The following is a 12,786-nucleotide window of genomic DNA, read 5'->3' as shown; positions in this document are numbered from 1 at the left end:
CAGATCTGTAGGTGAACGGCAGGAGGTCCAACAGGTGGTGAGGGACTTAAGGTGGGGCAAGACCTGACTACAGACGTCGGCACCACAGGCCTGTAGTCATTAAGTCCAGTGATCCGGGGCTTCTTGGGGACAGGGACAATGATGGACGACTTGAAGCTGGGTCATGGCATGACTCCAGGGAGGTGTTAATGTCTGACAGGAGTCTGCCTCTGCGGAGGATTTCTGATGTTAAGTTCCGTACATACAGCTGTGGCATGTGATCAAATTTTGGTTTGAAAAGATGGTGTAGCTGTTAGTTGATCAAGGAACAATTGGATTGGATGAGAATGTCTGAAGGTAGCGTGCCACACGTGTCCCTCGCTCTCTCACTGGCTCATCAGGTGAAGGATTTAGGACCGATGACTAAAAGAGTTACCCCCAGTTACAGTGGCGGTCTGGGGGTCATACACAGACCCACCCGAATGAATCCACCTCTTACTACCATCTTTATGATACCATGGCTCTAGACACTACGTTTTGGACAGAAACACAGTTTGACCAGGCGTTCCGTCACATTGTCCACGCCAATGGTCGCGTTGGAACTTTGACAGTGGGGAAGGAACCCGCCTGTAACAGGCTTTGCAGCGTCGGTCGACCTCTACTTACAATGTCTAACTTTTCTTGAAAAGTTCGTCTTGAGAAAGGCGTTATAATTATATCCTCGACCAAATCGATATCTTTTCCTCCTTCCACATTGTGGGTTGAAAAAACAGCTTAATAGTACAGGATTCATGTGTCTGTCAAATTCAGTTTCCTCGTTCTGAGGTTCTGCATAGCCCCGCCCATAGGACCTGCCTCTCAATATTGGTGATCCAATCCAAAGACGTGCACGTGATGCACCGGCTGGATGGCCCGTATTTTCGGAGCCGATGGTAATGTGGCCCACACGAGAAAAGCTGTTGCGCATGTTTTCCTGCTTATTACGGTAATCGTAAAAAGCAGTGGTGTTCCAATTTACAGAGTAAACGAAACATGGAGTGAAATCCAACTTCAATAAATAAAACATTACATGAATATGTACTTTATTTTTCATAGTGTAAAAAAAAAGTTGCCTATTACATAGTGAATGGACACTGTTAAAAATGTGTGACTATTCATTTACGCCATGTATTTTAATTCAAGTGTAAATTATGTATCTGCAATAATAAAAGTAATTAAAGCCGCAAGCTGCAATGATCGGCCCTCGCCACGCCGCTGCCGCCACGCCGCAAGAGGAGGGGGCGTGGCTAACGCGCCCCAATTGTCCTTTTATTACATCTACTGCTGAATCTGTGACGCTGTCACATCTTCTCCCCTTTGTTTTACCATCAAAAAGCAATTTTATTTTGAATTCTTGGCAAAATGTGCGGCTTTGCCGCACAGACACCGTGACTCTTTGAATAAAAATGTGGATAACTTTTGATGGTCCTGAAGATGAGTCTCACCAAATTTCACATTGATAGGGCTAATGCCCTGGGAGGAGTTTGTGAAAGTATAAAGTGTAAACATGTTCTGGTGATTTCCCCATTGGAATAACATGGGAGATTTCGGTCATCGTTACAGCAAAGCCATAACAATTATGACATGGGTCTCATTGACTTTTTTGATGGGGCCAAAATTGAGTTGTGTGTCAAATTTCATATAATTTTGCAAAACTAAACATTTAACCTCCATATAAAATCTGTAGGGGGCGCTGTGGCGCCAAATTAATTTATTTCACTTCAAGTAGGTTTAGGGCAAAGAGTTTATCAACTGATTCTAATTTGACGCAATTCGGACTTTATCTGCGCAAACGGCAGAAATGTTAAATTTGGGAGATTTCTGAAATTCTTGCTACAGTTTGCGGCTTCGCCGCACAGAGACCGTGACAGGGTCAATGTAATTTGAATAACTTTTGATGTCCCACTCCTCAGTAGCATTTTCACCAAATTTCAGCTTTTTAGGGCCAACGCCCTGGGAGGAGTTCGTAAAAGTACGACATTTGGAAAAACTCCCGAGTCATGCTTAGCCATTTTTGAAGCAATATGGTCGACTTCTCTTGTCACCATCTACCTCTGCGCCAAATTTCATGATTCTACGATCAGATTTTTTTTGGGTCATTTCCTATCTCTCAATGCATTTTTGGTACATTTGGGGGCGCTGACGCGCCAATTTTTTTTATTTTAGAAAAGGGAAATAGCCAGAATGTAGAGAGGCACGATTTTTAGAGGTGTGAACATTTTTGTGACTTTTCGTCAATGTTCACTGGGTGAAAAATAGGGGGGTTGGTCCCGAGAAGAAGAAGAAGAAGAAAGAATAATATTCCGATGCGAAAACAATGTTTCCCATTTTTCAAATATTATAAACTATACATTTTCGGAAAGCGCTCGCGCTTTCCTACCTCATGGTGTGGGTCCCTGGTCACTGACGGGTACTTTCGTTAATTTTGAGTGGGCTCCGCCCACTTTGTGTTTTTGGCCCTCTATACAGTAATAATGTTCAATTTTTGCATTACATGCTTATATGCACGGAACATGCAAGAGATGGGGAACGTATTCGTGAGCTACTTAGCGCAAATGAGTGCTTTATATAGGGATGACGACCGCTTCGCTTCCCAATGTAAAGTGCTCGTTTAGTGCGCACTTTTGCACGGGCTTCGCCAGTTTACAACGGTAATGTTCCATTTTCCTACTACTAATTAGTATGCACGGGACGTGCATGAGTGTTTGGAAGTGGGCGAGCGCTTCGCGCTCGATTTCGTGCGCACTTTCGCAGCCGTGCTTCGCACGGCCTTACGGGACTAATAGGCCTCTCGCCAGCTTGTGGCACTCGGGCCTAATAATAATTTTTTTCATAACTATTCAAAATCACAATGTAAATGTAAATCAATGGACACCATTTTGAAGGTTCATAATAACTTTCTCTCGAGGTGTGTAAAAACAGCTCTTATGAAGCCCCTACACCAGCGTGCCAAATACCTTTAATCTTTACTGTAGGAATCTTTCATAATTCATTTTCAAATACAAAAACTTTTTTTTTTGAAGAAACATTTATTCGAACAAAATATATACTCCATTTATTGTCCTCATTGCTCCTCGAAACAAACTTTTGCAAATATCACAGAGACACTCTTGGGATGATGTTTCAGTTGTTCTGTTGCTCCTCAGAGCCAAGGCGGGCGTGGCACCACCGTTCACAGGACGAGCACATGATCTGTGAAGATAAAGCCAGATGTTTGGGTCAAGTGAGACGAGAAGTTGGTCAGCACTAGATCATACACTCATAACTCACGGAAGTGACGAATTCGGTCCCGCTGATACAACTCAGGCAACCCCAAGTTTTTGTAGTAGTTAGGAGACAAGGGGGAAAAAGTAACAAACTAGACTGCAATGTTTAAGTTAAAACATTTAAACACTACAAAAACTGGCCCCTGTGCACCAGATCTACAAATGGGATGAAAAGAGACATTACTTCAATAAATATTTAAAATATTTAAAATCTCTTTTTTGCAATTGTCTTTTTAAAGTGTTAATAGATGTCTAAAGTGCTGTGTACAATGAAAGTTAAATGTAATTTAAAGTGCAAATAGTGAAAAGTGTAAAGTGCTAGTGTAACAAACTAGCTCTTTGTTACACTACATCATGAGCTGGTGTTTCCCCTCATTTGTCCAGGAGGGTTTTTGTAATCTAATTGTTTGCTAAGTGACATTCAGGCTTGGTAATTCACTATAACATAGTTAAAGTTAAGGTAAAACAACTACATTTGAAATATGTTTTAAAATCCACATAATGTTTCTACCGTAATTCATTTATTTTTCCTTGGTTGACAAAGGCAATGACTCCCCACACACTGGTGCCTGTCCTTGTCAAACACACACACACACACGCACATACACACACACACACACACACACACACGCACACACACGCACATACACGCGCACGCACACACACACACACACACACACACACACACACACACACACGCACATACACACACACGCACGCACGCACACACACACACACACAGTATTTAAATCGTTCACCCACTGTAGATCCCCCTCTGTCTGGGCAGGGGGGATTTTGAAGCCCGAGATGGTTTTCAGGCTCCTCCACACTCCCTGAATGTTCTTTTGCTGCAGCTGCTCCTCCATCCTCCTCTTGTAGCCGGCCTCAGCCTGCCTGATCTTCCTCCTCAGCTCCTTCTGCACAGTCCTCAGCTCCTCCTTGTTCCCTGACCTGAAGGCTCTCTTCTTCTCCTTCAGCAGAGCCTTCAGTTCACGGTTAATCCATGGCTTGTTGTTTGGAAAACACTGCACCGTCCGGGAGGGAACAATGTTCTCAAAACAGAAGTTGATGTAGTCCGTGATGCACTCTGTGATGGTGTTGATGTCCTCCCCATGTGGGCCATAGAGCTCAGTCCAGACAGTGGTGCTGAAGCAGTTGTTTGTGCAGTTTGGGGTCCTTCCGGGAAGCCGGCCTCTGTGGCGTCTCCAAACGCGCACCGGGCATAGAATGTAACATCATGTGGTCCATCTAAGACTATGTGATTATATTATCTGGGATGCAAGTAAAATGTCAAACTGTAATCTGAAATGTAACATCTGATGAAAATATGTGTTTTAATTTATCGAACAAACTTATATAAATGATTATGCAGCTTAAAAAATGTACACCCTTTTGTATCTTTGTCTCTGTCCAATTATTACAGTCCTAACTTACCCGTGTGACCTTTATGACCTTTATGACTTAAATAGTCCCTTGCTCTAAAAACAGGGTGGCGTTGTTGTACATGTGAAGTAGATACTGTGGCTCGACCGCTTGCAATGCCACAAATACTACCATAATCTAACGCTGACCTGACCATAGCTCTATATATCATTAACAAAGTGGTTTTGTCTGACCCCCAGTTACTACCAGAAAGACACAGCATTACATTAATTTATCTGCCACTTTCCCAATGTGTACTCTCCATGTCATCAAGATGGACGCCAAACATTTGAATGATGCAACCATTTCCAGTCCTTTGTCCTACAGCTGCAGGCTGACATTTACCATCTTCCTTTTTTTCCCCAAAAACATTCACTTTCTCCACAGAAATGTTCAAACCCCACTGGCTTCCCCATCCCATAATACTAGTCAATGCTCTTTGCAATTTATTCAAAACTAATGTGACATTCCTCTCTCTCTTCCACACAGCCCCATCATCCACAAACAGAGACATCCCAGACCCCGCCCCTACATTTAGAACAATATGATTGACCATCAAATTAAACAGAACTGCACCCATGACACTCCCTTGGGGCGTCCCATTATCAATACTCACTACTTTAAAGTGCTGCTCTGACTTGAACACTACGGTCTTGTAAAAATGCCCTGGTCCAATGGAAAGTGCGACCTGGAATGCCTGCATCATACAGTTGAATGATCAGCCCCGCCCTCCACAGCAGGTCATAGACCTTCTCAATATCCAATAACACAGTAACAAGAACCTCTTTACATGCAGATGCTTTTAGAATGTCACAGTCTAGAGAGAATACTGACTCCATGGGGCTCCTCCCCTTCCTAAAGCCATTCTGATCGGGGACAAACCAGTTCTCCTTCTACAACTCTATCACTTTCTAACACTGGGATGTCCTGACATTGGTTTTACAGCTGACCATATTTCATCAACAGAGGTTTCTGCACCAGCTTACCACAGTATTTCCTCCAACATGCTTTCTTTGCACTCTTAATGACTCTCCTTGCCGGTGTTGGGAAAGTTCACTTTCTACATGAACTAGTTCAGTTCATAGTTCATAATTCAACATTTTGAACTAGGTTCACAGTTCCAAAAAATGAACTAGTTCAGTTCTTTTTTTCAATATTGTGCTAGGATGGATGGATGGATGTTTCTAATTTATTTCCACAGCCCAAATACAACCACAGGCAGCAATTATTGTATCAGTTTAATGCTGAAAATATGTGTCAGATTCATCTTCATATCAAGTTTTGAATCCTTTACCCAGGATTTACACTGAAGGGACAGACTTCCCCAGAGGCAAAGTCTGCACAGAAATGTAAGATTGTTCCATCCTCACCGACCGCATCATAAAACTCACGTAACTGGTGATAGGGCGACTCCTTGTAACTGGTGGTAGGGCGACTCCTTGTAACTGGTCGTAGGGCGACTCCTTGTAACTGGTGGTAGGGCGACTCCTTGTAACTGGTGGTAGGGCGACTCCTTGAAACTGGTCGTAGGGCAACTCCTTGAAACTGGTCGTAGGGCGACTCCTTGTAACTGGTCGTTTGGCGACTCCTTGTAACTGGTCGTTTGGCGACTCCTTGTAACTGGTCTTAGGGCGACTCCTTGTAACTGGTCATTTGGCGACTCCTTGTAACTGGTAGTTTGGCGACTCCTTGTAACTGGTCATAGGGCGACTCCTTGTAACTGGTCGTAGGGCGACTCCTTGTAACTGGTGGTAGGGCGACTCCTTGTAACTGGTCTTAGGGCGACTCCTTGTAACTGGTCGTTTGGCGACTCCTTGTAACTGGTAGTTTGGCGACTCCTTGTAACTGGTCATAGGGCGACTCCTTGTAACTGGTCGTTTGGCGACTCCTTGTAACTGGTCGTAGGGCGACTCCTTGTAACTGGTCGTAGGGCGACTCCTTGTAACTGGTGGTAGGGCGACTCCTTGTAACTGGTAGTTTGACGACTCCATGTAACTGGTGGTAGGGCGACTCCTTGTAACTGGTCGTAGGGCGACTCCTTGTAACTGGTCGTAGGGCGACTCCTTGTAACTGGTCGTAGGGCGACTCCTTGTAACTGGTCGTTTGGCGACTCCTTGTAACTGGTCGTAGGGCGACTCCTTGTAACTGGTCGTAGGGCGACTCCTTGTAACTGGTGGTAGGGCGACTCCTTGTAACTGGTAGTTTGACGACTCCTTGTAACTGGTGGTAGGGCGACTCCTTGTAACTGGTCGTAGGGCGACTCCTTGTAACTGGTCGTAGGGCGACTCCTTGTAACTGGTCATTTGGCGACTCCTTGTAACTGGTAGTTTGGCGACTCCTTGTAACTGGTCATAGGGCGACTCCTTGTAACTGGTCGTTTGGCGACTCCTTGTAACTGGTCGTAGGGCGACTCCTTGTAACTGGTCGTAGGGCGACTCCTTGTAACTGGTGGTAGGGCGACTCCTTGTAACTGGTAGTTTGACGACTCCTTGTAACTGGTGGTAGGGCGACTCCTTGTAACTGGTAGTTTGGCGACTCCTTGTAACTGGTCATAGGGCGACTCCTTGTAACTGGTCGTAGGGCGACTCCTTGTAACTGGTGGTAGGGCGACTCCTTGTAACTGGTCTTAGGGCGACTCCTTGTAACTGGTCGTTTGGCGACTCCTTGTAACTGGTAGTTTGGCGACTCCTTGTAACTGGTCATAGGGCGACTCCTTGTAACTGGTCGTTTGGCGACTCCTTGTAACTGGTCGTAGGGCGACTCCTTGTAACTGGTCGTAGGGCGACTCCTTGTAACTGGTGGTAGGGCGACTCCTTGTAACTGGTAGTTTGACGACTCCATGTAACTGGTGGTAGGGCGACTCCTTGTAACTGGTCGTAGGGCGACTCCTTGTAACTGGTCGTAGGGCGACTCCTTGTAACTGGTCGTAGGGCGACTCCTTGTAACTGGTCGTTTGGCGACTCCTTGTAACTGGTCGTAGGGCGACTCCTTGTAACTGGTCGTAGGGCGACTCCTTGTAACTGGTGGTAGGGCGACTCCTTGTAACTGGTAGTTTGACGACTCCTTGTAACTGGTGGTAGGGCGACTCCTTGTAACTGGTCGTAGGGCGACTCCTTGTAACTGGTCGTAGGGCGACTCCTTGTAACTGGTCATTTGGCGACTCCTTGTAACTGGTAGTTTGGCGACTCCTTGTAACTGGTCATAGGGCGACTCCTTGTAACTGGTCGTTTGGCGACTCCTTGTAACTGGTCGTAGGGCGACTCCTTGTAACTGGTCGTAGGGCGACTCCTTGTAACTGGTGGTAGGGCGACTCCTTGTAACTGGTAGTTTGACGACTCCTTGTAACTGGTGGTAGGGCGACTCCTTGTAACTGGTCGTAGGGCGACTCCTTGTAACTGGTCGTAGGGCGACTCCTTGTAACTGGTCTTAGGGCGACTCCTTGTAACTGGTCATTTGGCGACTCCTTGTAACTGGTAGTTTGGCGACTCCTTGTAACTGGTCATAGGGCGACTCCTTGTAACTGGTCGTAGGGCGACTCCTTGTAACTGGTGGTAGGGCGACTCCTTGTAACTGGTCTTAGGGCGACTCCTTGTAACTGGTCGTTTGGCGACTCCTTGTAACTGGTAGTTTGGCGACTCCTTGTAACTGGTCGTAGGGCGACTCCTTGTAACTGGTCGTAGGGCGACTCCTTGTAACTGGTCGTAGGGCGACTCCTTGTAACTGGTGGTAGGGCGACTCCTTGTAACTGGTAGTTTGACGACTCCTTGTAACTGGTGGTAGGGCGACTCCTTGTAACTGGTCGTAGGGCGACTCCTTGTAACTGGTCGTAGGGCGACTCCTTGTAACTGGTAGTAGGGCGATATCTTGTAACTGGTCGTAGGGCGACTCCTTGTAACTGGTCGGAGGGCGACTCCTTGTAACTGGTCATAGGGCGACTCCTTGTAACTGGTCGTAGGGCGACTCCTTATAACTGGTGGTAGGGCGACTCCTTGTAACTGGTGGTAGGGCGACTCCTTGTAACTGGTAGTAGGGCGATATCTTGTAACTGGTAGTAGGGCGATATCTTGTAACTGGTCGTAGGGCGACTCCTTTTAACTGGTCGTAGGGCGACTCCTTGTAACTGGTCATAGGGCGACTCCTTGTAACTGGTCGTAGGGCGACTCCTTGTAACTGGTTGTAGGGCGACTCCTTGTAACTGGTCGTGGGGGGCGACTCCTTGTAACTGGTGGTAGGGCGACTCCTTGTAACTGGTGGTAGGGCGACTCCTTGTAACTGGTCGTTTGGCGACTCCTTGTAACTGGTCGTAGGGCGACTCCTTGTAACTGGTGGTAGGGCGACTCCTTGTAACTGGTGGTAGGGCGACTCCTTGTAACTGGTAGTAGGGCGATATCTTGTAACTGGTCGTAGGGCGACTCCTTGTAACTGGTCGTAGGGCGACTCCATGTAACTGGTGGTAGGGCGACTCCTTGTAACTGGTGGTAGGGCGACTCCTTGTAACTGGTAGTAGGGCGATATCTTGTAACTGGTCGTAGGGCGACTCCTTGTAACTGGTCGTAGGGCGACTCCTTGTAACTGGTGGTAGGGCGACTCCTTGTAACTGGTAGTAGGGCGATATCTTGTAACTGGTCGTAGGGCGACTCCTTGTAACTGGTCGTAGGGCGACTCCTTGTAACTGGTCATAGGGCGACTCCTTGTAACTGGTCGTAGGGCGACTCCTTGTAACTGGTCGTAGGGCGACTCCTTGTAACTGGTCGTGGGGGGCGACTCCTTGTAACTGGTGGTAGGGCGACTCCTTGTAACTGGTGGTAGGGCGACTCCTTGTAACTGGTCGTTTGGCGACTCCTTGTAACTGGTCGTAGGGCGACTCCTTGTAACTGGTGGTAGGGCGACTCCTTGTAACTGGTCGTGGGGGGCGACTCCTTGTAACTGGTGGTAGGGCGACTCCTTGTAACTGGTGGTAGGGCGACTCCTTGTAACTGGTGGTAGGGCGACTCCTTGTAACTGGTGGTAGGGCGACTCCTTGTAACTGGTGGTAGGGCGACTCCTTGTAACTGGTCGTAGGGCGACTCCTTGTAACTGGTGGTAGGGCGACTCCTTGTAACTGGTGGTAGGGCGACTCCTTGTAACTGGTCGTAGGGCGACTCCTTGTAACTGGTGGTAGGGCGACTCCTTGTAACTGGTGGGAGGGCGACTCCTTGTAACTGGTCGTAGGGCGACTCCTTGTAACTGGTGGTAGGGCGACTCCTTGTAACTGGTGGTAGGGCGACTCCTTGTAACTGGTGGTAGGGCGACTCCTTGTAACTGGTCGTAGGGCGACTCCTTGTAACTGGTGGTAGGGCGACTCCTTGTAACTGGTGGTAGGGCGACTCCTTGTAACTGGTCGTAGGGCGACTCCTTGTAACTGGTCGTAGGGCGACTCCTTGTAACTGGTGGTAGGGCCACTCCTTGTAACTGGTGGTAGGGCGACTCCTTGTAACTGGTCGTAGGGCGACTCCTTGTAACTGGTGGTAGGGCGACTCCTTGTAACTGGTGGTAGGGCGACTCCTTGTAACTGGTCGTAGGGCGACTCCTTGTAACTGGTGGAAGGGCGACTCCTTGTAACTGGTGGTAGGGCGACTCCTTGTAACTGGTCGTAGGGCGACTCCTTGTAACTGGTGGTAGGGCGACTCCTTGTAACTGGTCGTAGGGCGACTCCTTGTAACTGGTGGAAGGGCGACTCCTTGTAACTGGTGGTAGGGCGACTCCTTGTAACTGGTGGTAGGGCGACTCCTTGTAACTGGTCGTAGGGCGACTCCTTGTAACTGGTGGAAGGGCGACTCCTTGTAACTGGTGGTAGGGCGACTCCTTGTAACTGGTCGTAGGGCGACTCCTTGTAACTGGTGGTAGGGCGACTCCTTGTAACTGGTCGTAGGGCGACTCCTTGTAACTGGTGGAAGGGCGACTCCTTGTAACTGGTGGTAGGGCGACTCCTTGTAACTGGTGGTAGGGCGACTCCTTGTAACTGGTCGTAGGGCGACTCCTTGTAACTGGTGGAAGGGCGACTCCTTGTAACTGGTGGTAGGGCGACTCCTTGTAACTGGTCGTAGGGCGACTCCTTGTAACTGGTGGTAGGGCGACTCCTTGTAACTGGTCGTAGGGCGACTCCTTGTAACTGGTGGAAGGGCGACTCCTTGTAACTGGTGGTAGGGCGACTCCTTGTAACTGGTGGTAGGGCGACTCCTTGTAACTGGTCGTAGGGCGACTCCTTGTAACTGGTGGAAGGGCGACTCCTTGTAACTGGTGGTAGGGCGACTCCTTGTAACTGGTCGTAGGGCGACTCCTTGTAACTGGTGGTAGGGCGACTCCTTGTAACTGGTCGTAGGGCGACTCCTTGTAACTGGTGGTAGGGCGACTCCTTGTAACTGGTCGTAGGGCGACTCCTTGCTGCTCTGTTGCTATCGCGTCCATGCTGCTTTTTGTTTTGATGCGCAGTGCGGTGCGACACACGAAATCTGTCGGCCTCTACAACTCTGGAGCTCTCACACTTGCCAGACAGAGGCTTTTTTTGGGCAACATAACGGTGTGTTTTTCACCTGGAAGTCTCTAGAAATCTGACCTTATTGAACGAAATTAAAAAGAATGAACGTGCCACAGACACCAGAATGAACGCGTTCACAGTTTTGTTCGTCAGCAGTAATACAGTGCGTTCAGTTCACGTTCACCAAAATTATGAACGCGTTCATGAACTTTTGTTCAATGAACGCGTACAGGCACGTGACACACTGCTCCTTGCAACAGCTGTTAGCCTCTTATATTCTACTGCATTATGCTCAGCCTCCTTAGTCTCTTTTAGGCTTTATTCCTCTTCCTAATTGCCTCGCTTCACTCCTTGTTGCACCATGGCACACACACCTTTTCTTTTGGGCCTTTCCGTTCTGGAATATATAACTGAACATTACACGCAATCATTTCACACAAACTTGTTGTTCCTCTCATCTACTGCACCTTCATTCACCTTATCTAGGTCTTTGCAACAAGCTTCTGCAAATTCATCCCATTTAGCTCGACTTAACTCCGTCACATCCGGTGAGAAAAGAAAACACAGAGAAACAATCTCTGCAAAGAGGAAAAAGACATTTGAAATTAGACCTAGATTTTCTTTGTTAAATACAAATCAGAGTAAAGCTGGTGTTGGAGGATGGTCTGAGTGACACTAGTTTGAGCATTTGTTGTTTTGACAATATTTTTTAAAAGTCACTGAAATATATAGATGTAGTATTAATATGTAGATTAGTTTTAGGATATTTGTTTATTTGTGGCTTTGGAGAACAAACTAACTTCTTTCCAGAATGATTGATTGAACTGGAAATAAGTGGGTGACACTTTCTTTTGAAGTACAACATATCTAGCAGCTTGAGTGCTCCTTTTATCACACGTGGACAACATTGAATAAATAAAGTAGACTGAATAAATCAGCAGCTGTCCACAGGGGTGATGTCAGGGGCCCAAGTATATATATGCCTTCCACTAAAGTCATACATACATGAACATCCATCCATCCATTTCCTACCGCTTTATCCGGGGCCGGGTCGGGGGGGCAGCAGTCTAACCAGGGACTCCCAGACTTCCTCCTCCCCAGACACTTCCTCTAACTCCTCTGGGGGGATCCCGAGGTGTTCCCAGGTCAGCCGAGAGACATAGTCCCTCCAGTGTGTCCTGGGTCTTCCCCGGGGCCTCTTCCCGGTGGGACATGCCCGGAACACCTCCCCCAGGAGGCTCCGGAACAGATGCCCGAGCCACCTCAGCTGGAGGAGAAGCGGCTCTACTCCGAGCTCCCCCCGTGTGGCCGAGCTCCTCCCCCTATCTCTAAGGGAGCGCCCAGCCACCCTGAGGAGGAAACTCATTTCGATTCATTTGATCTTGTCCTTTCGGTCATTATGAATGAACATGTGAAATTTTATGAACTTAGAGCTTTAATGTATTAAGTATTCAAGAAATGTGCATCTCTTATGGCAGTTGTCACATCTTGTTGGGAATTTGGAGGAGCTTGTACATGAACTGTGTGAAAACAGAATCAGAAAACCTTTTATTGCCATTGTCA

Source organism: Eucyclogobius newberryi, unplaced genomic scaffold (genome assembly GCF_026437365.1).
Source record: "Eucyclogobius newberryi isolate DKJ021-1_F unplaced genomic scaffold, fEucNew1.0.hap1 SCAF_13, whole genome shotgun sequence".
NCBI lineage: Eukaryota > Metazoa > Chordata > Actinopteri > Gobiiformes > Gobiidae > Eucyclogobius > Eucyclogobius newberryi.
This window is presented reverse-complemented; position numbering follows the sequence as displayed.